The 24,041-nt window shown below is 39.7% G+C and overlaps 1 protein-coding gene across 1 annotated transcript in view; it reads right to left on the bottom strand.

Annotated features, from left to right (window-relative positions):
• Nucleotides 1–21,847, bottom strand: part of LOC117079633 (potassium voltage-gated channel subfamily B member 2-like) — a 30,151-nt gene extending 8,304 nt beyond the window's left edge. Inside the window, exon 1 of the mRNA XM_033203658.1 lies at nucleotides 21,355–21,847. The gene's annotated coding sequence lies outside the window, so the exon portion shown is untranslated. The remainder of the gene's footprint in view (nucleotides 1–21,354) is intronic.
• Nucleotides 21,848–24,041: the final 2,194 nt, after the last annotated feature.

The raw sequence follows: 24,041 nt of genomic DNA, 5'->3' as shown, positions 1-24,041 counted from the left end.
CATAACTTGGCTGACCTCAGTTGATAGTTGCTGAGCTTGAACTAGAACCCAGATCTCTAGTTGTCTATAAAAGTTTCTTTCCATTAAATTCCACCTCATTATTATTTGCCATTCACCTCTAGTCAGAGTTTTAAAAACCTTTTATTTCTTAATCTACCCCCATGTCAAAATACTAATCCAAACTACACCAAGTTGAGATGAGTTATCTCCTACATATTGTTTGTTTCAGTAAAGGGTAATGGCCGCAGTCAGGCAACTTAATTGTGTTCTTGCAAAGAGAGGTGCACTTCCCAGAACTGCTTTTTCCTTACCTCTGCTTCCCTAGCACTGGTTTTGACGATAACAACCTCCTTCTGCCTTGGATCTCTCCAGTCAGCTCTGCAAACTACAGCCCAAATACCAGCAGGTCAGCGCCATCTCTTGTAGAAGATGCTCCCATGGCTTCCTGGCTCTCAGGATTAAGACACAACACACTGGCTGGGTGCGGTGGCTCACACTTGTAATCCCAGCACTTTAGGGGGCTGAGGCAGGTGGTTCGTCTGAGCTCAAGAGTTCCAGATCAGCCTGGGAAACATGGTGAAACCCTGTCTCTACTAAAAATACAAAAATTAGCCGGGCATAGTAGCACATGCCTGTAATCCCAGCTACTCAGAAGGCTGAGGCAGGAGAATTGCTTGAACCTGGGTAGCGGAGGTTGCAGTGAGCTGAGATCACACCATTGCACTCCATCCTGGGAAACAAAGCAAGACTCCATTTCCAAAAAATAAATAAATAAATAAAATAAAGAAAAAAAAGACACAACACTATACAAAGACTGCAAGGTCTATCTTTCACTTACTTCTGTGCTTCTACATGTCCCTTGCTCTCCCCCAACCCCTTCTCTCTGTTGTAGATCCTTCTTTCATTTATTTAATGTGCTATTCTCCCTCTTGTACAAATTGTACAAATTCCCAAATACACAGGGAATTTGTACATCTTTCTTTCCCCTCTTCACCTTCAGATATGAACTCAAGGATCACATCTTATTGTCCCCTGACCTCCTTGACAATACAATAATCCTCTTATTGTAAGAACTTATAGAACCAGGTACCTTTCACCTGTAGTAGCATTTGTCACAACATCAATTTTATATTTGTTGGGATGATTACTTTGATTATTTGGTAAATATCCATCTTCTTCACTAGATTCTAAGTTTCTGGAGGGCAGGGATCACATCTGATCTTATTCATCATTGTGTCCCAAGTGACGTGCAATAAATATTAGTGGACTAAAAAAGTAAATAATCAGGTTTAATTATTTCCTTCCTTATTTATTTAAAATTCAGTTTCCTCTTATTCCTGCTACCTCATGTTACCTGCCATTCCCCAAATTCAATATGACTCCTATGTATGAAATGTTCTTTTCCGCATTTTCCACCTAATAAACTTTTACTCATTATTCAAGATCAAGAATAAGTACCTTCCCAGAAAGAATTAATCTTTCCTGCTTCAGTGGGTTAGAAGTTTGTTTTATCTATTATAATGCTTTTCTCATTATAACTATTCAATTAGAATCCTTTCTTATCATGCAGCAAACATGTATGAACCCCTATGCTGCTTGAGGCACAGTCTCTGACATGGTGCAGCTTACACTCTCATGGAGGTAAACAGATATTCTACAAACATGCAAGCAACTAACTACAATTCTAATAAAAGCAACAACAGCAAAGTACAAGTTGCCATGAGGGCTTAAACCTGGAAACACCTACTTGACGTGAGTTACTAAAATTGACAAACATCTCTGTATCCATATTTGCATCTTTTGTACCTAGCTAGTGTGTCACCTAATATGAATGCTTAACACATGTTGTGGACTAACCCCCAAGAAATGAATAAGTAATAAATTTCAAAGCACTAGTATCTTGTTTGTTTTGTTAGATATTTTGGTTAACACAATATAATACTACCAGTTATTATGGATAACCTCCAATTTATTTAGAAGTTCTGATGACCTTTATTTGCCAACTTTAACAAGGCCTGGGTTAGAAATAAGAGCTGGATTTCCTGGAACTAGGTAGATAATAATTTGTACATATATAAAACTCTCTAGTAATTATTGTTGCCCAACAATGGACAGTGCTACCTCAAAAAACTACCAGGACCACTGCCTGGCAGTGTTCATGTAGACCCAGGTGATCACCCGTCAGGTATACACAGGAGAAACTCCTAGTCTGTGGAGGTTGACAAGATGGCCCTCAAGTGCCTTCTGTCCCTGTGATTTTATGGTTCTGTGAGATTTCTGTGTGAATACTACTCATCTACATCTTCGACTGGACTGATGAGGAATAGGAAAAAGTTGACTGTGGTAAATTTCTTAAGTTTAAAATGTTGTACAAGTGAATTTTCCATTTCTCAGCTTTCATGTCTGGTGAGGGCCTCTTCAATATGATGGCACTTCCACCAATTAAAAAAATAAAGAAAAGTAAAAGAGAAGAACGTATAAAAGTTAGTGAGTCCACTTTCTTTCTTCAAAATATAAGCTTATACCTGTCAACAATGATCTCTTCTCTTTCTAAATAATAGAATGTATTTCCATGTGAAGCCTCAAAGAAATAATCCTATAATAATGGAAATACATGCTGGGCAGTAACTGGGATGGGAAAATCATGTGAGGGGAAAGGTGAGAGTCTTTCCTGGTATATTCTAATCACAATACACAGGTGGCCATGTGCTATGGTCTGAATGCTTGCATCCCATCAGAATTCCTATGTTGAAATCCTGCTTCCCAAGCTGATGGTATTAAGAGGTGGGACCTTTTGGGGGTGATTAGGTCATGAGAGCAGGGCCCTCATGAATGGGATTAGTGTCCACAGAACAGGCCCCAGAGAGTGGCCTGTGTCCTTGACACAGCAAGAAGACACCATCTCTAAGGAAGAGGCCCTCACCAGACACTAAATCTGCCAGCACCTTGATCTTGAACTTCCCATCCTCCAAAACTGTGAGAAATCAATTTCTGCTGTTCATAAGTTACCTAGTCTAAGATATCCTGTAGTAATAGCCCCAAAGGACTAAGATACCATACCTTCAGCCTCAAAGCAGACCGCTTCCAAAATTCACCTTGGGACACTCGGCATAGCATCAACTGGAGGTCCCGTTTTTTCTTTCTCTGACTACTCATACTCAAAACATTGTGTTCTAGATTCAAGCATGAAAAACAAGTTTCTAACAAATCAATGATATTATGGAATTAATTTAAAAATTGAACTTTGTCACAATTGATTGTATGCTTGATTTTTTTCTATTCATTATTAGATATTATTTCTATTCATTATTAGACAGAAAAGGGAAGAGGTTCCCTGAACTATAGACACCACCATCTCCATATTCCTTGGGAATAATGTTTTCCATCCATCCTTGTCATTAGTGAGGATCATTAAACAGCATTTTTTAACCATCCATCTGTGTATGGCACTTTATAAATATTCCTTCCCTCACCCCTGCCCCCTCTCTCAACCTACCATGTGTCTCTGTTGTGTAAAACATTGGAAAGCTACAACGATAATAAATAATTAATGGTAAAAAAGGCAGATGGGCAAGATGACCTACTAGCATCTATGAATCTTAGGATGTTAAATTTACTGCTAGAAATACAATTCAGCAAAATTTGATAAGAAAATATCAAAGCATTTGGTGAGGAACATGAACTCATCAATTTCCATCAACATTTTCTAAAATAAAAATGTAAAAATTAGGGACCACAGATGGACCAACTGAAGCCCTGAGTTCACGTGACTTGTACCAGATGATGCAGTCTTGAAATAAACAATGAGAAAAACAGTGTGGAAAAATCATAATAATTATGGTTGCAACAGTATATAACAGAGAATGTTACTATGGACAAAGGGAGAAAATATTCAAAAATAAACGAAGGCTATTATTCTCACTGAAAGGAGTAGTGCGGTTAACGGTTGTGAAATTATGGATTCTATTTTCCTTTAAAAAATTATTCTTTAATATCGTTATGGGTTTTTTCATTTTTTTTTCTTCAAGGAAAGAACTAGTTTTTCTGGATTTAGAGACGGTGATATTTAAAGCACTGTTTTTCATCTTTGCTAGCTGCATGTAGTCAGGATTATAATAAAAGAACATGTCGGTGTAAAATAAGCTATTGTGATGGATTCACAAATTTACAATTTGGATTTTATTTCAGCTTAAGATCAAAATGCCCATAAGTAAAATTTACATTTCCTAGAAGGTAGGGATATTCTTAGAGTTGTATCTGAAGGAAAGCCAAAGTTATGATCTCATTTGTTTTGTTAGTTTTGTTAATGATTATCACTTTCATCACCTACCAAATATTGAGTGATTATTATATGTAGCCACTGTGCTTATCACAGTTAATTCACATGATGAGAATTCTCATTATTTCTCATCTCTCCTTGGGGTGGGTATTATTATCTTTTATTTACAGGTAAAGAAACTGAGGCTCAGAAAGGTAAGTTTCTTGCTCACAACACAACTAGGAGGTGCTGCCTCCAGAATTCTAACCCAGCATTATCTTAATCCAAAGACCATGTTCTTGACCTTTATAAGACACTGGGAATTTTCTTTGAATTGAAGGATTCTGGATGCCTATAATAAATAAGCGAAAATATGGGATCAATATGAGCAATCCTAATAGCATGATACTGAAGGTGAGAGTGAACCACAAATAATTCCTGTAATATTTTATCTACCCCTTGGCCTGAATGACATGTATAACATTTACTATCACGTTACAATTCTCTTATGGATAGAGATGGTAGAATTGGCAACTGTTTTGGCAGCTCTGAATTTTTAAAACTAAACGTAAGTTTTAGTATGTGACTTTCAGAAGTAATGCTAATTGTCTTAGTATTCAAGATTTATGGTCAAAATAGATGCCTACCAATACTTTTTAAATGTTGAAAATACAAAATGTATAGTAGTTGGAAGGGGCCCACTCTAACTGGATGAAAAACACTGGAGATTTAAATAATCTTCCCAGGGCCTTTTCAGCATCAGGGCCAGTAGCTAAAGGTCCTGCTTCTGAATCTAGTTATTTGTATTAGACTTTGCTACCTCAGAGCACCAAAAATAAATATACAATTTAAACAGTGGAAGAAAAAAAATGTGAAGCAACAGTAATCTGACTATCTCATACCCAGTGAAACCTATAAATACTGGCAAGTTGAACCTATTATTAATGATTCCTGGCTACAACATAAGTCTATAATTTCTATTATTCCAATAATGGTCAGAATGGAAAAAGACCATAAAATATAAATAAGAAATACTGATTTAGATCCATTATTCCTCTCTCATTCCATCTCCTCCTTCCAAAACAATGTTACTTTACTGTCACTAAATACTGAGCATGGGGGATGATGCAAAACTGGGTAAAGTAGCCCTTTGCTCTCAAGAAACCCACAGGATCACTGCAAAGAATATTACAGGAACTTTTGGTTTAGTGTTCTAGCATGTGTTTTGTAGGCCCAGATAACATTACGGACTTGAATATGTATTTAACTAGCATCTACTTGAAACTCTTTCCCTGATTTAAACATATTGCTGTAAAAGAAGAGAAGCTAATATAAAGTACCAGCAAATGACATGGATATTTTAATTCATGGGGCTTTGTGGAATATAGTATGCATTTATGGATGCAATAGCCTTAGCCACCATTTGTAATCTTAAAAACTCTTTGAGGTAACTCATTCAACAAATATTTATTGAGCAACTGCTACCCATCAAACACTGTATTCCGAATGTTATAAAATGCCTGCAATAAAATAGCTCCCCAGATTTTAAAAAAATGATAAAAATGATGACCATAATGTTCTACTTTAGCTTCATATAGATGTTTACAAATTGTGTTTATTATGCTGGAAACTATTTGGCTGGGCTCGAACGAAACCATAAGCCAAGTTTAAGAAGTAGCTTCTTAATAGCTTCTAAGCTTTCTATGTGCACTCTTTCCATAAAGCCTAATGAAAATGCTCTCCTTAGATTTAGAAAAAAAAAAGTAGGATTCCAAATTTAAAATGACATTTATCTCAAAAGTAACTTAATATTTAATGATAGCCTGATTAATAATCACGATTTTATGAACTGAGAACATTTAGCATGAAAGCCCTGAGGCACATTTGTTCTAAGCTATTCAGACTAGGGAAAAAGGAGTAAAGATAGACTCTTTCTTTGAAAATATTACTTTATTATGATATTTCAGATTTTTGCCTTCTAAACACCACACTGTTATTCTGGTATTGCCTCACTGGAAAGTTATTTATTTATGGAAAGCAGGGCAAAGAACTCAAGAGTCAGACAAATGGGCAATTTCAAAGGATTAAATGCAACTACCATGTTATCTAGGTGAAAACTGGGAAAAACCAAGAGCAATGCCTTATGTTAAATTCTTCATATATTGATATTGAAATTATTATATCTGATCAATATCCAAAATGTATTAATCAGCAAGCCAAGATCTATCATCATTTCTGAGATTTTGTTGTTGTTGTTGTTGTTAATGATTTGAACTGTATTTTGGTCTGTGTGTGTGTGTGTGTGTGTGTGTGTGTGTTTAATTTCTTTGTTGTTAAGGATCTGAACTGATAAAACAGCTTTTGGAAATAAGCACAAAGGAAAAGAAATCAATATGCAAAAGAAAAGGAACTTGTTAAAGGACACAGTGTTGTATCTGTGTCATTTTAGACATTAAAAAAGGAAACAGAAAGAAAGAGAGAAGAGGGGAGGGTACAAAAAAAAAATCCCTGCCTGGGAAAAGTGGATGTGAGACAGTCATGACATAGATACTTACAGAGGAAGTGTTCTACATATGTACAGTACTTCACATTTTGTACAGCCTGCCTAAAGATAGAAATGCCCTCAATAAAGATCAGTGCCACTGGACAGAAATAAGAGATAGTTCATTCAAATCCCTTCAATAGGATGTACCTAGGAGATACACATCAAAGTCAAACTGGCACTGGGCACCAGAGATTGCTTACATGTTTATATGGTAAACTGGAGGCCAACACTGGTTGTAAATGAATATGTCTAAAATTTAAACCATACTGCTTTTGAAACTTAGTTTCTTAAGGTAGTTCATGCTAATAATAGTCTAGACCTACATACTATCTAGCATGGTAGCCACTAGTCACATGTGGCTATTTCAACATAAATTAAATAAATTTAAAATTCAACTTCTCAGTCTCTCAAGTTATATTTCAAATATTCGATAGCTCATGTGGCTAGTGACTACTGTATTGGAGAGCACAAATATAGAACATTTCCATCATCACATCAAGTTCTATTGGGAAGCACTGGTCTAGACAACTTTCCTGTGAAGTTATGAGGCTGAGTTCTGTTCTTAAATAAGAAATAAGTTCTGTTCTTAATAAGAATAGCAGAAAAAATTCTGTTGGAAGCACCATGTTTTGCCTTGACTGTGTTTCTACCACCTTCTACCTCTACTTCCATTCCCAGCAGTGGTATACCCTGGGCCTCCACTTACAAACTCTACTTCCTCTTGGATTTTAGGACCATCTTGGTCCTTGTCAAGAAGAATATAAAGAGTTCATGAATGTAAATCATGCACAGTCATGGTTTGGTGCTTCATCATCAGGCATACTTGCTCTGGTTCTATCCTGCCCTACGCTGAACAGCAATTCTTGGGAACTGGGCTCCCGGTTTCATTTTATGACCTAGAACTTGACATGGGCCCCAGCTCCATCCATTCCTTCACTCATTTATTCAACAAACAAATAATAAGCATCTGCTATGTGCATGGAGTTGTGAGAGGTGCTGTGGATAAAGAAGTGCATGAAAGGGGCAATCCCTGCCTTCACTGAGTTTATATTCTTGCAAAAGATGCTGATATTAGTACAAGAAAGCTGATATTAAATGAGTAAGTGCCTGAAAATTTAAAGTTAGATTTGGGATAAGTGCCATAAGGAATCAGGGTGCTAGAAGACAGCATGATGAGACATCTTCCCTGCTCTGGGAGCCAAGAAGACTTCTTTGAGCAAGTGATTTTTGACCTGAGTTCAGAGACATGAGTAAGAATTTATTAGGTGAAAGTGGGAAGAGAGAGCATCCCAAGTAACTATGCATGACCGTCTCTAGCAAGAAAGCTCAGGACACCTAAGATGAACTAAAATAAAGCCAGAAATTGTAACAGAAAACAAGGGATGAGTGGTGCCTGAGATAGTGCTGGCAGACAGGGGCCAGACTGACCAGAGCCCGTCATGTACAACAGCCTTCTACAAGTGATGCTTTGGGAAATGAAGAAGGAATATGGTGGCCCCCAAGTTGAAGGTTTAGGACCTTATCCTAAGAAAAGTGGGAAATCATTTAAGGGTTTTAGGTAAATAAGTGACACAATCAGATTTGCTTTTTGTAAAAAAAAAAAAAAAAAAAAAAAGCAGGGGGGCAAAATTAATTAATTGAGAGGACAAGATAAAAAACTAAGAGTCCAGTTAGTAAGCTACAGTGAAACTTCAGGAAAGTGGGATTGGTGCTTTGGTGATGGCATAAGAAATGGTCCTGTCCATTGTGCCTGAATCCCTTCATTAATAAAGTGAACACTGTTTTCCTGAGAATGGAGACTGCCATCTGTCATTTGGTCTATTCTCTCCAGATGCCACTTTCCCATACCTGGCTGATCTCCTTGTAGGACTGGCTTTTCCTGACTGTTAGAAAATAGGAGTGGGGAGTGTAAAAAGAACCACATAGCTTAAGACCTGGAGTCTGCAAAAAATAACTAAGTGACCAGAAGCAGAGCACAGAATTTATCTCTGGGAAATAATGACAGCATAATGTCTCAACTCCCCCAGTTCAGCACACCACAGCCTGCGTGCTGCTACTCCCCATCCCTTTCAACATGTCCACAATACAAAGAATTATCAATTGTTTGGGCCTGGGGCAAACTCACTACAATTAACACTGCCAGGGATCTAGGGGTTCTATGTTTGTTTTCAGGCAGACCATAAGCCTCCCAAGGGTAAGGACTAAGTTTGTATAACCTCATGACCTAGCAGAGTACTTTACACCCAAAAAGTGTTTAATAAATATTAGCTGAATGTGCACTTGTAAAAAACTGGCTACAATTTCCAGCCAGTTAAGAGTATAAGAAGCAGTAAGTCCTCCTAGGGAAAGAATTGCTTTCTTATTTCAGAAAAAAACATAATGGGCTATTTGGCTATTACTGGCAAGTGCCCTTGGGCAAGTCAGAGGCAAACAAGAGTTAAACAGTTCAGCATAATGAACTACCTCTGTCTTTTGGAATCATCCATTGTCACCTTGAGAAAGGATAGTGGGAAAATTCTGGATGAAGAGATGGGAGGAAGTGTCCAGAGGAAGAGAGAGACCTAGAAAATGGTTGGTGAAGTGTCCAGAAAATGGCTAGTACCTGGGTCCCAGTGAGATATGGACCAGTGAGAAAACTCCTGTGATGAGAAATGGTAAATGCATTTTTAGGAGCAGTGACATCTAACATTTAATTAGAATTAGTTTCTTGTCTACGCTATAATTACCATCCTTTATCCCAATGCACTCAGCCAGAGTCTTTTATATATGAGAACACTATAATACTGATTGATGCTTTAGAGAAGGAAGGGAGATGTGTCCCAGAGGAAGACATCCCAGAGGTCTGAGAGGAGTCTTTCAGGAGTGTGGTAAAGAATGTGCCACAACATGGATTAACCAGTGAGCGGACGCAATTCGAACACTTTTCCCCCCTAATTTATTTTGAAGAAATATGACGACAGCAGGGATGGCTAGTTGTTTATTTAAATTTGTAGTTCACCTTATAGAATTGCCACTGAGAAGTTCCTGTTGAGCCAAATATTACATTTCACAGCCCCCACTCCCAGCCCCCTCATCTAGGCATCTAGATAGACGGGTATCTGACTAGTTCTCATCAGTGGAATATAACCAGAAGTGTTGTTGTCACACCTGAGTCAAGATGTTTAAGAACTGGTCATGCCTTTTCTGTGCTCTCGCACTCTTCATTTGATTGTTATGTGAATAAGAAATATACTTTCGTTATGCCAAATCGCTAACATTCTGGTGTTTGTTACAGGATGAGCTAGCATTATCCTAATATTGATACCTTGAGGTTAGGCGGGTGGGAGTGCTGCCTTTACAAAAATCTAATTATGTGGCATTGCCCCAAGCAAGGAAAGGGATATAGAAGACGAGATGCCTGGACCCTGCCATACTCTGGCACAACTGTGCGAACTTAGAAGGCAGGTCTATAACTTCAGAAAAAAAGATTGCAAAGAGCCAAAATGTTACTGTGTGGTGTGGTGATTGCTCCTCACTGCCTGTAGCAAAGTATTACAAAACAATTGATTGAAACAGAAGACCTCATAAAGCTGCAACAGCCCACTGCTTTAGGGAGGATAAGGGTGAGAAATAACAATGAAAAAGGCTTTGAGTAACAGAAGTCTGTTATAGCCTCTCAGTTCGACAAAGTGACTCAGCCTTGCAGTAAATATCTCATTAATGAAGTGACCTAACCACCCAAGCCTATTTTTGAGATGACCCCAACATAACCACTTATGGGTGGATAAGACATGAACAAAGGAATGAAACAGCTTCAAAAATTATGAATAGGAAAGAACTTTCACTGTAGCTAGTAGTATAACTGACAGAAAGCAAATACATAAGTAACCTATGAAAATTCTGAGGAAATTGTATTATCAAAGAAATTAAGAGCCAGGCCTAACAAAAAAGAAAAAAAGAAAAAAAAAAAAAACCTATGACTTTAAAACCACCTCTAGGCATCCAGGCTTGGATTGGGAAGAAGAAGGCCTATAAAGCCCTATAAGTTCCAGGAAGGGTATACTTCCCAACACCCATTTTGCATGTGGCCATGGAGAATAATGGATAATGAAGAACTTCCCAGAAGTTGGCCTGGACTACATAGAACAAAGAACAAAGAATTTCTTCCAAGATAGCAAACAAGGGTCTAAAGAAGGAATGTGCCCTATTGCCAGGACAGGGGCCCTTTAACAATATCCAGTAGGATTTCTTCCATGTTATGAGTCAATGACTGATCTATGTCTCCCATTCTTCACTTTTCCAAATGGAAATTTTAAATGCAATGATTCCAAACTTCATCCATCATTATACAAGCACACCTCAGAGATATTACAGGTTTAGTTCCAGACCACTGTAATAAAGCAAATACCTCAAAAAGGCAAGTTAGAGAAATATTTGGTTTCCCAGTGCATGTAAAGGTAATGTTTATAAAATACTGTATTTTATATTATTTATATTAAAAATGTTCACACCTTAATTAAAACACTCTATTGGGAAAAAAAAGCTAACAATCCTCTGAGCCTTCAGGGAGTTGTATCTTTTTGCTAATGGAGGGTCTTGCTTTGATGTTTATGGCTGCTGACTGATCTCAGTGGTAGCTGCTGACGAGTTGGGTGGCTGTGGCAATTTCTTAAAATAAGACAACAATGTAGTTTGCCACAGTTGTGTCTTCCTTTCACAAAAGATTTCTCAGTAGCATGCAATGCTACTTGACAGCATTTTAGCCACACTCACACTTTGTTCAAATTCAAATCTTGCTTCTGTTTTATCAACTAAGTTTGTGTAATATTCCAAATCCTTTGTTGTGATTTCAACCATGTTCACAGTGTCTTCAACCAAGAGTAGATTCCATCTGAAGAAACCACTTTCTTTGCTCATCCATAAGAAGCAACTCCTTCTCTGCTCAAGTTTATGAGGTCACAGCAATTCATGTATATCTTCTGACTCCACTTCTAATTCTACTTCTCTCCACCACATGTGCAGTTCTTTTCTTCACCGAAGTCTTAAATTCCTCAAAGTCATCCATGGGGGTTAGAATCAACTTCTGCCAAATTCCTGTTAATGTTGATATTTTGACTTCCTCTCATCAATCACAAATGTTCTTAATGGCATCTAGAATTGTGGATCCTTTCCAGAAGGTTTTCAACTAACTTTGTCCAGATCTATCAGAGGAATCACTATGTATGGCAGGTATAGCCTTATAAAATGTATTTCTGAAATAATAGGTTTGAAAGTCAAAATTATTCCTTGATGCCATGAGCTGCAGAGTGGATATTGTGTTAGCAGGCATGAAAACATTAATCTCCATGTGCATCTCCCTCAGAGCTCCTGGGTGATGGGAAACATTGTCAAAAAGCAGTAATATTTTGAAAAGAATTTTTTTTTCTAAGCAGTAGGTTCCAATGGTGGGTTTAAAACATCAGTAAACCATGCTGTAAACAAATGCATTGTCATTCAGGTTTCATTGTTCCATTTCTAGAGCACAGGCAGAGGAAATTTAGCACCATTCTTAAGGGCCCTAGGATTCTCAGAATAGAAAGTAAGCAATGAATTCAACTTAAGGTCACCAGCTACATCAGCCCCTACCAAGAGAGTAAACCTGTCCTTTGAAGCTTTAAAGCCAGGCATTGACTTCTCCTCTCTAGCTATGGAAAGGCCTAAACGGCATCACCTTTCAACAGAAGGCTGTTTCATCTCCATTAAAAATCTGTTGTGGATAACATAGTGAGACTCTGTCTTTTTTTAATTAAAGAAATTTTTAATAAAAAAATTATCCAGGTGTTGTGGTGCATGCCTGTAGTCCCAAGTACTTGGAAGGCTGAACGGGGAGGATCCCATGAGCCCAGGAGTTCAAGGCTGCAGTGAGTTGTTATGCCACTGCACTCTAGACTGGGTGACAGAGTGAGACCCTGTCTCTAAAGAAATTTAAAAAATCTATTGTTAATTGTAGCCACCTTCATCAATGATCTTAGCTAAATCTTTTGGATAACTTGCTGCAGCTTCTGTGTTTAACACTTGTTTCTTCACCTTGCACTTTGTTTTTCTTTGTTGTTTGTTTGTTTGTTTTGACACAGAGTCTTGCTCTGCCACCCAAGCTGGAGTGCAGTGGCACAATCTTGGCTCACTGCAAACTCCACCTCCTGGGTTCAAGCAATTCTCTGCCTCAGCCTCCCGATTAGCTAGGATTACAGGTGCCTGCCACCACACCTGGCAAATTTTTTTGTAGTTTTTTAGTAGACACGTGGTTTCACCAAGTTGGACGGGCTGGTCTTGAACTCCTGACCTCGTGATCCACCCGCCTTGGCCTCCCAAAATGCTGGGATTACAGGCGTGAGCCACCGAGGCTGGCCCACCTTGCACTTTTATATTATGGAGATGGCCTAGTTTTTTTAAACCTATGAACCAACCTCTCCTAGCTTCGAACTTTTCTTCGGTAGCTCCCTCACTTCTCTCAGTCTTCATGGAATTGAAGATGGTTAAGCTCTTGTTCTGGATTGGACTTTGGTTGAGGGAATGTTGTGGCTGATTTGATCTATCCAGACCAGTAAAACTTTCTCCGTATCAGCAATCAGACTGTTTTTCCTTTATTATCATTCATGTATTCATTGGAGTAACACTTTTAATTTCCTTCAATAACTTTTCCTTTGCATTCACAACTTGGCTAACTGGAACAAGAGGACTAACGCTCAGCCTATCTTGGCTTTCAACATGCCTTCCTCACTAAGCTTAATCCTTTCTAGCTTTTGATTTAAAGTGACAGACATGTGATTCTTCCTTTCACTTGGATACTTAAAGGTCATTGTAAGGTTATTAATTGGCCTATTTTCAATATTGTTGTGTCGCAGGCAACCGGGAGGCCCAAGGAGAGGGAGAAAGTTGTGGGAATAGCCAGTCAGGGGAGCAGTTGGAACTCACACAACATTTATCCATTACCATCTTATATGGGCACAGCTCGTGGTGCCCCAAATATCACTGATCATGGATCACCATATCCTATATAACAATAACATTTGAAATATTGGGAGAATTACCAAAATGTGACACAGAGACAGGAAGTGAGCACACTGTTGGGAAAATGGTGCTGACAGACTTGCCTGATGCGGGGTTGCCACAAACCTTCAATTTGTGAAAATCACAGCATCTGTTAAGCACAGTAAAACAAAGCACTATAAAAATGAGGTATGCCTGTATATTGGAGACTGATAACTTGCCTTTTAGTACAAAAGTTTCTAGACAATGAGGGGCCATATCCAGACTGAATGGTGGTGGGCATCAGCCATAGAACCTGGACTTTGAGATGGATACAGTGACTAGGTGAGATTCAGGTTGTTTTCTGGGGTTAAGGTTTTCTTACCTGTAGCCAGAGGGCAGAATATAGTAGAAATTTCTGTTTAGCAAAATCTATGCTTCCCTTTCCATGATACAGAAATATGACTGGAAAGTGGCCTCCCACCCAGAGGTTGCATACTCCAGCCCTCTTTGTATACAGACAGAGCAATGTGACTGTCTCACCAACAGAATGTGAATGGAAGCCAGGTGTGTCACTACTTGGGTGTGCCTTCTCTATGTTCATTCTCTTCCACAGTGTCAGGGGGATGCAGAGAACTTCATGTTTCTAGTATCATAAGCAAGATTTGGGTCCCCAAATCACTGCATTGAATGCACACATTGGACTCTCATATAAGGAAAATATAAATGTCCATTCTATTAACCACTGAAATATGGAAGTTTAGTACAGAAGTTCAAGCTACCTCAACTAATACAATCACCCTTGAAAAGCAAAAAAGGAAGCTAATGCCTGTTATTATTACCTGTATTGAGAGGTGAAAGACTTGGAGACCCTTAGATTGCAAGTTTTTGCCATCAGGAATTCAAACCCTCCTCCCTTTCTTCACCATCCCTGTTTAAAGCAAGTCTTAGACATTATCTTAGTTGTATTCCTTGAAAGGCTCCTAACTAGTCTCCAAAGTATCCATCTTTTCTCCTGTTAAAGTTCATCCTATTCACATTAGCTCAGAGACTGTCACCAAAAATAAAGTGGACTATACCACTTTTTAAAAAATTTCTGTTGACCACCTCCCCCCCCAACTCCACCAACAACCCATCTTTCAGGATAAAATCCAAATTATGTAGGATGGCATAAACACCTTTCCCACCTAATCCCCAACCTTCTTCAGCCTCGTCTCCCATCACTTCCCTACAACTGCCAATGCTGAGCTTCAGTCAACAGTCAAGCCCCTTTTATGACATTGCTTTGCAAATGCTGTTCCCTCTGCCTAGAATGCTCTCCATCCACCTCCTTTTCCACCTGGAGAATGCTTACTCATCTTTTAAAAATGAACTTAGATGTTACTTCATCTGTGAAGTCCTGTCTGACTATCCCACATAGAAAATGAAACTCTTCACAGTGATAACTAAATCATCAAATTGTGCCCACTAATAGGATGTCCCTAATGTTTAGCAATTTACATAGTTTGATTTTGTTGCTATTTATTTTGTATTTAGTCAGCTGCTAAACTTACCTTCATACTAAAAACATAGAGAGCTTTGCTTTTTCAAAATAGCCACCCACACAGTAGAATTGGATTGGCTTTCTTCAATGGGAGAATATAGCCAAAATCAGTGCTGCTGAATGAGATGAACATGATCCTTTTGAGTGAGTTTCCCAAAGTTGTCAAGTGTTTGAAGGGCAAGGCCCAAGAATGCAGGAAATCCTGCTTCCTCCATAACTTTTACACATCTCACCAGACACCTATGTAAATGAAAAACTTGCTTGCGTTTATCTGTGACTAGACCCTAGCCCTATCGTTCATAGCACGTTTTTACACAGGAATTTTCTAGGAATGATAGAAGGTGCTATCACCAAGATTTGCTCACCATTTTGAGAAGTTATGTCACCAGCTATCATGCTGCTCCTGTTAACTGATTCACTAATCCAGTACACCCACATCTGTTTGTAATTGCTGCTGTCACACTCAGTGAATATATTTATTTTGCTCTTATTTCAAAATGCCAAATATACAAAAGTGTCACCAATGTTCAATTGAATATTATCATCTTATCCAAATTTATCTTCTAATCTTATCTGAACTTATCTTCTTATCCAAACTTATGCATTTTAAGTAGCAATCATTTGATTATTTTAGTACATCTTTCACATATTGATAAGCCTACTACTTTATCTTAAGCTGCTTTCTTCTTATTTACTCTATTACAGATAGGGAATTTATATTGATTTTTAAATGTTATATGTGTAAATATGATTTATTATCTATAAATATTATTTCAGGAAAGTAAAGGGGACATTACAAAGTATTGCTTATAGAAAGGGGGTATTGGATCTGACTGAGTATAGTGTCGTGGCTCTAAATATATTTAGAAACTCAAAACAACTGTATTTTCTTACTGTTGGGATGCTTCTGTCATACAACTACTCCACTGAATTGCCATCCCACTCTATCAATAGCATTTATAATATTTGGTTGTGATTTATTTCTCTACAAGTGTAGGCTGTGAGTGCATGGTGTCTTATGCATATTTATGTCTCTAATAACTGGCTTAGGACTTAGCACACAGAAGCTCAGTAGACACCTTTAGGATGAACTACCAAATAAGAACCCCAAAGGGATATGAAGTCCCTGGATTTCATGGTAGAACTCGGAATCAATTATTCAGTACTTTGCCCCTATCGGTCTTATATCGCTTACTTCATTCTGCCTAATGTCAGTTACTTGTGTACAAATACCCTCTCCATTTTCTCTCCTCCTTGTGGATCTAGGCAGTACTGCATTCACCTCTGTATCTCAAATGAGTCTCACACAAAGGAAGCCAATAAACATTATGTAAATCAAATGATGCCCCAGGAGTATTGCTATACATAATGGCTGTGGGGTTTTTTTTAGTACTAACAGTACTGTACTTCAGGTGTATTAGTTATTAAAAGGGCTTTGGTGGATTGGTCTGAGGACCTAAACATCATTTAAAGTACTATTTTTATAAGGAAATGTATATAAGTTCTAAAATACCCAAACTTTTAAAATGAAATTTTGTGTAATAAGCCAATTGTAGGTTCAAGGTTGGCTATACAATGTGATTGAATATATAAGACCTAATATTTGTGTGAAAAATTAAAATGTCAATCATGAGGATATATCTAAATATTTGATTCTATGGCTTCCTGCAGGCAATATTTAATCATCTTAACTTTGAAATTTAATCTGGATGACATTGTTCACACAAACAGAAGTTGTAGCTATTTAGAAAAAACTTTTCTTCAAATATATAAACTTTTCTTGATGAAAATCTCTATGTTTTCATAATTTTATCATAGTAACTGCACTTAATAAAATAAAAGCATTCTAGAGACTATACTAGTATGTAAATCTGTTAAGTAACTATATTTTAATTTCCATTGAAATATTCACGTTATGTTTTACAGGGAAAAAAATGGGGACATGCGTAAAAAATTATATTTTGAAACTAATAATTAAAAATTAAATAATTCTAAGAGTAGCTAAATTAAACATATTTGTAACACTATGTTCAAAATAATTCACAAACTTGTTTTAAAAAACCTGAAAATGAAAATAAACTGACCAGTCAGATCGTCTGCATCAGCCAGCCTCATTTTCTGTGGTCACTGTAAAGCTAGTAGTTTCTAATGTGTTAGCATTCTGATAAAATCCCACCTACATTATAAAAATCTGAACTACGTTCTTATTTCAAATTCATGTCAAAAATATGGGGGTTTTCTCTTACTTTTGGCCTTTTTCAAGCATCCCCCTATAGTAATAACCAGGGCATCCTTTGGTGAGTGAGAAGATACAGTTCCAAATAAATCTAGGAACTGCAAGCATTTTTTCTTGTTCTGCCTGGGCTCGTTCTTAACACTTCTGAATATCATAGTGGTTAAGTGAAGCCAGAGCACCTAGGTTCAAGCTTGACTTTACCATTTATTTCCTGTATGACTTTAGACAAGTTAAGAAAAGTCTCTAAACATTAGTTTTCACATCTATATAATAAAGGGCATTTCTGACAGCTACCCCACAGGGTGGTTGTGAGAATGAAAATAATATTTGCAAAATGCTTAAAACAGTATGTGCCTTAAGTAAGTGCTATAAATAATAACAATAACTTTATTTTACATATGTCAATAAAATAGTATTACTTATAATCATAATACTCTAATTTAAATTTAAAATTAAATATTTTAATAATATTATTATTACTATTATTGTTTTCTAACAATTGCCAAATGCATAGTTTGTGAAAATTTTCATGATCTTCTTCATGGATTTGTCTTAATTAATTTGCTAAGTATTAAGTGCATTTCTGTATAGAAAAGATCTTTCATTTTGAACTATAACTGATTTTTCAATTAGTTTTTCAAGTTTTATTTTTTCCTTAAAAAATTCTTGACGGGAGGGCCTAGCATCTATAATTTTTGCATTTGTTACATTCTATTCAAGCACTCTTCTGCATATACCTATATATATACGTACACACACATATTTAGTAAGTAATAAGTGAATTAATGAATGCGTCAACGAGTGGCTATGGGACGTCAAATCAGATAGCAAAGATAGTTACAATTCAACCTATAGGAACAGGCACTTTTTAAGATAAAATAAAAGGGTTTGGCTTACATAGGTCAAGGGATTACTGGTCTGACACACATGGCTTTCTGCCTCACAACTAGTACTTGCAGTTAAGAGTTGGTGGCAATACATATTTAAGAAGCACAAGGAGGAAATAAGCAATGAAACAGAATGTCCTACAGATCTAGGCTATAAAGATACTTGTAGAATGTGACTAAAAAACCTAATGCTGCTCTGCTCTATAAAGTTTATTCTATCACTTGGGGAGTAACAAAGTCATAAACTCTAGCCTTAAAAAAAAAAAAAAAAAAAAAAAAAACAAAACAAAAAATGCTGGGCTAAAAAAGAAATCACATATAATGCCTTTTTACTGTCCACTTGTCTGAAGCTTCTGCGAAAATAATAGGAATCACGATTTTATGTAAAAATCTGAAGAATATAAACAAATCTCAAAAATTACATTTTGAAATAAGTAGAATATCTTACCCTTATATATTTTCCTTAAAATATGTGTGAGATTTCCTATCAAGAATCTTCCTTTGGAATTAGTCTTTAAGAGATAGTAAGTTTTAAAGGAACTAATTAGTTCTTTATGAAGAAAAAAATGCATTAGGGCAGAATGAAATGTATCTTACAGATTTCCTAGATTTGGGTCTACTTTCATAATACGTTATACACATATACTGATCTCTCTACCATATAAGAATGCCAGATACGCATTCAAGAAAAAATGTTTTTCAACATTTAATGAAGATGCTCTGCAGACTTGCACATTTGTAGACATGCAGGCAGGTATACAAAACACCTGGACAGACACACTCTTAAGTTGAGAAATGTGACCAAAACCATATCCTGCCATTTCGCTATTCTAGCAATCTCACTTTTATTATCATACTGAAAGTTAAAAAGGCAGGAAGTTGCCCTATTGCCTAAACAATGAAGTTTTAAAAGCCAAACAGAAAGGAATGGATAAAGCAATAATTTCTACTAACCCCTCTGAATATTCAGTAAATATGTATGCTTGGAAAATTGAACTGTTGGATTTGGAGAACAGTGAAATGCGAAATAGTTTAACTGATGCATAGATTGATTCTATTTGGGAAAACAGGAGAAAAAGAAAAGAAAGGCAATAGAAAAGAAAGATGTGAGATGAGAACTCTCAAAGTGGCAGGCAGAAGAGTGATTTTCTGGAGTCGATGCGTGTGGGTTTGTGTATGAGGGAGATGTGAGAACACTAACATGGAGAGGGAAAGATGAAGGTTAAAGAAGGAAGAAAACAAACAGAACTGCCAAGTGATTCACTCTTTTCTCCAAAAGTCTGAATAGTGCCAGAAAAGGAAGAAGGGTACATTAGACAGAATTCTATTTGTGATAAACAATTGTTCTAAACCTGAAGGCAAGAGGGAGGGGATTATGGTATTTACTTTGTGGAAGCATATTAACTCTTCTAGGTGATGAGGATACTTTTCCTTCAGTGGGGAAGAAAGTTATTTCTACGTTGGACCTTCAGTATTTTCAGAGTCCATGCAATCACACAAGTAAGCACTTTATCCATGCCCTTACATTAAAAACACCACCTCAAACAGCAATTAAATGTGCATACACATTTGTAATGTGTCAAATCACTACACTGTTTGAGTTAATTTAAGAACAAAGAACTCTCTAGCCTAGATGTCTAGTCTAGATGGGTTCTACTCATATATTACAAGTTAAGCTTTGGACAACTTTATATTTATTGACACACACACGCACACGCCCCTAAAGAGTGAAATAGATAAAACAAAACTGTATTTTCTTTATATACAACTTAAGAATGTTACCCTCTTTTATAAAATATTTCCTGTAAGTTATTCAGCACTGACAGGTAAGACAAGATTTTTGACCGAAATCTCTCTCTCTCTCGTACAATGAAGTGTAATATATTGATTGCTGTTTATTGGTAAATAAACCAAGAGACCTCTGTCCCACACTATACTACACATTTAACAACAACAATAAAATGCTTGCTCTTCCTTTCCCTCGGTTTCAAAAAATCAGATTTCCAACAAAATAAAAATAAATAGTGCAAAAATGAAAATGTGATACGATACTTAAAATGTTGACATTATTGCACAACTTGATTAGAAGGAATGTGGAACCTGCGTGGAATTAACCCAGTGCATGTGCATACTAAATTTTTTCAATGTAATCTTGTATGCATTATTACTTATTGTTGAAACACATGTGCAGTCATAAATGTTCCATAAATGGCATGTTTGTGCATATTGCACACTGACAGTTTTTATGAATGAATACACATAAATGCTCACAACTCGAGAAAATGGATGGCGGCATACTATTTTGAAGAGGATCATTAAGCATCAGGAGCAAATGATGAGGCAAATGGTCGATGTCTTTTGGTGCTATTCAGGGCAAACGTATTCCCAAGTCCCCTAGCAGAGTGTGTTGGAAACAGCCATGAAGCGCTTTCCTTAGAGACCCGTTCGCCCCCTCAGGAACCGTGCTACAGAACGGAGACCGCGCACCGCTTGAAGAATAAAATGCATGCATGTCTCTGTGTTCTGAGGATCGTTCATACATCAGAGACATCACACTCCCTAAATCCAGTCCCACAAGTGTGTGCATGTGAGTGTGGCGTTTACCAACAAATAGACGGAAGGCAACAAGAGCTCGGCTCCTAGAAATAACATCCCCATCCCTTCCCAGTCAGGCTGCTTGGAAGCTTTTCAGGGGCTAACACTTGGGCGCCTTCCCCACCGGAAAGGAGCCTTACATTAAAAACCCTCTCAGGGCTAAGTCAGCTTTGTGTGTAAGTCCACTGGGCGCCATATGGCAGTTTCCAATTCCTTTAGCAACTCAAGTGTGGCTAGGCTGCCGCGATGATTCATTCTTAAAGGAAGACCCCTTCGGGGAGCAGCAATGCCCCCGCCACTTACCTAGCTCCCACAGACCCCGCTCAGCAGGCGGCATAGGCTCTGGCACCACAAAGGGCTGTGGGATTCCCCGCTCCCTCCAGGGAGCCTCTCCCCGCGACGATCCCCTTCGCCAATGATCTGTCGCTGGAAATCCCCCTCCCCTCCACAGAGGAGGGTCTCCCCGGCTGGCTGGAGCTCCTGGCGTGCTTTCCCCCTGTCTTTACATCCCTGACTCTGGTTCACGGTCTCTAGTAGGAAGGTTCAGAGGAGAGGCGGCGGGAGGAAGCTAAGGCATCCTTTAAAAGAACAATAATCTTCATCGATCTTCACCCCCTTCCCCACGCGGGGTCCCCATCCCCCTGCCGCCGCCACCGCCACCCAGACGAGAGAGGGCTGGAACAGAAGAGGAAAAACCGAGCGGGGCTGAGCTCGCCGCGCGGAAGGAGCCGGAAAGCGAGCCGCGCCAGCCCGGGAGTTGCCGCTTGCTGGGGCTGCCCGAGGCGCAGCGGCGGCGGCGGCCGCGAGGGCGGAGGGCGGAGGGCGGAGGGCGGTGGGTGCTTGGTGGGTGTGTGTCTGTGGCGGAGCAGGGTAGAGGCTGCGCGCGGGAGGCTAGGCGGGGCGCTCTGGGGCGCCGCTCCCCCGCCCCGCAGCTCGCCGGCCCGGCGCGCACACACGGCTGCGGCCACCTCAGCCTCCCGCTCCGCCTCCTCCCGCGCTCCGCGCACCCGCGGGCTGGAGCGGCCGCCGCCTTCTCTTCCTCCTCCTCCTCCCCCTCCTTCTCCTCGGCGCTCACGGCTCTCAAGGTGGGCGGCGGGGCGGGATGGCGGGGCTGCGCGACCCGGCGGGGCACCTCCGGGGACGCTGGGGCTCGGCCTCGCGGCGCCGAAGCTGTGCGCTCGGCGGGGGACAGCGCTCTGGTGCCCAGGGCGCGGCTGGGGCGCGGGCGGGCGCCGCCCACACCTCGGCGGGGTGCCTCCCTCAGCTCCCGCGCGCCCGCTGCTCCTGCTGCCCCGGGCCCGGCTCCACACCCACCTGCTTCGCTCTGCAGCTCCCCGCCGGCTGCACTGGGCTAGAGGGACGCAGCCCCCGCGGCTACCGCGCACCCGGGGCCGGGAAAGCCCCGGGACGCCCGGCCGCGACGCACTCCTGCGGCTTCGCAGGATTCCCTCGGCCCTTCTGCTTCCAGCTGCAGGGCTGTCCTCCCGCCCGCCCACAGCACGACCCTGACCCTGGACTGACTGCTCGATCCCGGGGAACTGGGGCGAAGACAGATGGCTCCTGAGTGATGGTGTCAGGATTATTTTCCTGGAGAAAGAGCTGCGGAGATAACTAGGAGCGCAGATAAGATCTGACTTTCCTCGGGACACCTCAAGCTCGGCTCCCTCGGGGGCCGTCCCTAGCCCCGAGTGACCCCACTTTCCTGGGTTTGAGGGTAAAGCCGGGTCCGTGGCAGCCTTAACTCTTGCTTCTCACGGGGGCGCTCTTCATACTCTGCTTTCTTTCCTTTGCCAATCTACTTACCAGCTGGAAAACTATGCCAAGTTCCTCCTTGGCGAGGCCGCCGAGTGGACACTCAGACCCGTACCCACTTCCAGGGCGCGGTAAAGACAATGAACTTGAGTAAAAACACTGAGCCTTACATATTCCTGACCCCAGTGCTCCTTCACAGTCACGAAATAGAAACAGCCGGCACAGTTACATGGGCTTTCAGGAAAACAAAGTAGCTTAAAACACCTTTTAGAAACGAACGCAGGCCATGACAATCTATTTAAAGCTGGGACTCCTAAGTTTCTGTAGACCAAGAAAGACGCTGTTGAAGAAGGTCCAAGTACACTGTTTTAAATATTCTCCATGTCATCCTTGCCTTAGTTTTAGCCCTGATATGCCCTGAAATGCGCTATCCTCTGATTCTCTGCACCTTGACTTCCCGCCTCGAGGTGGCCTTACTTTGTACTGAGGGTTTTTGGTTTTGGGGTGGGTTTTTGTTTTGTTTTGCTTGTTGTTGTTGTTTTGAGGTGTCAGACGTTGGGCGGGATATTTAGCATGGAGGTTGGCCCTTCTGATGCTGTGGCCCTCCAGCAAGAAACTGCCCTGCCCTTTGCTTTTCTTGGGGCTTCTCAATTATGAACACTAGGAAGAGGTCACCCAGATTCCCAAACTCTTATCCCCAACTCTGGCCTAGTCCCAAGCTCCAGCTCCACATTTCCAGGGACTTGCAGGCAGTCCATTCCCTCCCACCCAGCCTTTCCACCCTTCCACACAGTTTAAATACTTTCTGCCAATTGCTTTTCCCCTCGCAAAACCCTGACCTTATCATTTCCCTACTCACAAATACTCCCTGGTTTCCCATTTCCTACCAAACAACGTCTGTGCACCTGTGTGCCATTGCATGCGAGTATCTAGGATACTCTTCTCCAGGTCTTACGTCCAAATCATTACAGTCCTGGAAGAGTCACTTCAAACTCTGCCTCTTCCATAACTTCTCCCTTTTGGTGTCCATTGCACAATGTCCCAGCAATCTTTTTAAGACATATATCACCTTCCACTTCCTATACCATGTATTTACTGTGTACATTTCTTAACATTTTAAATTCTAGGTTCCCCCAGAAACAATTCCATGTCCCTTTATTGTTTGCATTCTTTACGTCTAACCCAAAGCCACACATCTGAGATTCATCTAACAAAGATTTATTTTGTAGTTTTTCTCA

This window comes from Trachypithecus francoisi, unplaced genomic scaffold (assembly GCF_009764315.1).
Source record: "Trachypithecus francoisi isolate TF-2019V2 unplaced genomic scaffold, Tfra_2.0 Lachesis_group7, whole genome shotgun sequence".
Taxonomy (NCBI): Eukaryota; Metazoa; Chordata; class Mammalia; order Primates; family Cercopithecidae; genus Trachypithecus; species Trachypithecus francoisi.
The sequence above is the reverse complement of the archived record's forward strand: the minus strand, read 5'-3'. Positions and strand labels throughout refer to the sequence as shown.